Raw genomic sequence first — 2509 nt, 5'->3', positions numbered from 1 at the left:
ATAGGTGGGTAAAGAAAGAATGCCTGGACAATTTCATAGGGATGTTGAAGATAAGATAGACAGAGAATAAAATGGCTGTGGATGACTAAAAGTGATTTAAAACCGGAAACGGAGGGGGGGGGTCTAATCTGTGCTGCCCAAGAGCAAGTACTAAGAAAAAATATATAAAATACAGAATAGACAACACACCAGGAAGTGAGAAGTGCAGAATCTCTGGACAAAATTGTGAAACCGTATAGCATATTACCAGCCAATGTATGCCACTAGCCCAAAATGAATATATGAGACGCCACGACAATATAGCAAGGATTGTCCATTGGACACTTTGCAACATGTATAGACTTGACAGGAAAAAATTGGTACGATCACAAACCCAAAGGCATCATAGAAAATGATAATGCAAGGATACTGTGGCATTCTATGATTCAGTGCAACCATGAGAAAAAATGTACTTAGAGTCTGCAAGAGAAGGAAAGCTAACTTTGCCATGCCATGGATCGATAACCGTAAGGCGTACGATATGACCCCACATTGTTGGATTATGGAATATATGAACCTATTTGGTATTGTATTGGATGTTGTATGGCGAAATGTAGGCTGGATCTGACACCATATAGAAGTTTAGGGGCATTAGAAATTAGGAAAGGCATCTTCCAAGGCGACTGCCTGTCTACATTCATCTCTGTACTGTTCATGATAACACTAAGACTGATTCGGGGGAAAGTAAAAGTGTGGGAATTAATCCAAGAGCCGCTAACAAAGTGTCAACCACTTGTTATCCATGAATGACTTCAAACTTCATGGTAGAGATGAATTCCAAGTCAATTCCCTCGTAGATACGGTGTATACGTTCAGAGCTGATATCATATTGGACTTCGGACTGTAAACGTATGGCGTGTTAGTCTTGAAAAGAAGCAAAATCAAATGTATGGACGGGCTAGCGATACCATCGTGGGAGATTATAAAACAGATAGAAGAGAGGGGTATAAGTACTTGAAGATATTGGAAATAGATAAATTGATGGATAAAGAAATGACAGAAACATTTAAGGTGGTGTAGTTGAGACAGAAAGACAAGGAAGTTGCTGACTAAATATGGGTTAATTCACCAAAAAAGTGACACGGACAGACTGTGTGTACCAAGAAAAAAGGGGAAGAGGATAGATTGGATATGAACACAGCATTAGAGCAGAAAAAAAAACAATTCAATATTTCATTTTATTGAAAGTAAAGTTACTTTGGTGTCTACATTTGTTCCTATTTCATCGTATGTATTTAGTAATTCGTCTCTAGACTGTAGCAGTTCCATAAATTTTGTTATACATTACAAGCACATTTTATTCCCAATATTTTTAGAGCGGGCTCTACTTATTATACTCCAAATAAGAGTGTACTCTCTTTTTCTAGATGTCAATTCCCATATATATTTACTTAAACTTGTGGACTTACTTAAATTAGGATTTTTGAAAGTCTGGTAGTGTTGAGAAATCCTTTTTTAAATTCCATTAGCTGTAGATCCTATATATACCTTATTTATATTTTTATTATTATCGTTCTTAGAACTTACTATATATTTATAAATTACATTATGAATATTATAATTATTCGAGAGCTTACATGTAGTCTTATCACGACATGAGCATTTAACTATATGTGAATCATGACTTCCATCAGTAGCGGATATATTATAGCTAAAGCCATTATTTATTGTGCGTGTTATAATAGTTATTTAATTTTTTATTATTTATTGAGGAGATGATATTACATACATTTCTCGATGTTGAATATCCCACTCTTATGGTTTTAATGGGAAATATATTAGAATAAATGTTGCCCTTTTTAAAAGACACTCTTACAATATTTAGTCTCTCCTTAATAATATTAGTCATCACTTGAGCCCCATACGGAATAATTAACTATAAAATATCCTTTTCGAATGATAATTTTGACTCAAGTACGGGCTAATTAAGGTAGTATATTTTATACCCTGCCATTGTACTGGTTTTATCCTCAACTATCAATTCTTGATGTGCGTATAAATACCACGAGTTTTCCAACATATAAATATATTATGATCATGTCCCCACTGCATAATATGGTGATGTGGAATACACGGTATATATTCTCCCTAATGAAATTCATGTAATGCTAAAAGTTGTGTACCTGGTCGATTTGGAAACTCGTTTTCCTCACATTATTCATATATATATATATATATATATATATATATATATATATATATATATATATATGTGTGTGTGTGTGTGTGTGTGTGTGTGTTTGTGTGTGTGTGTATATGTGTGTGTATGTGTATGTATGTATATCTATGTGTGTATGTAAATGTATATATGTGTATATATATATATGTATGTGTATGTGTGTGTGTATATATATGTATGTGTGTATATATATATATATATGTATATGTGCATATATATGTATATGTATATATATATATATATATATATATATGTATATGTGTGTCTCTGTGTGTATATGTATGTGTATAT

Source organism: Octopus bimaculoides, chromosome 29, assembly GCF_001194135.2.
Source record: "Octopus bimaculoides isolate UCB-OBI-ISO-001 chromosome 29, ASM119413v2, whole genome shotgun sequence".
Classification (NCBI taxonomy): Eukaryota; Metazoa; Mollusca; class Cephalopoda; order Octopoda; family Octopodidae; genus Octopus; species Octopus bimaculoides.
Note: the sequence above shows the minus strand (reverse complement) of the source record.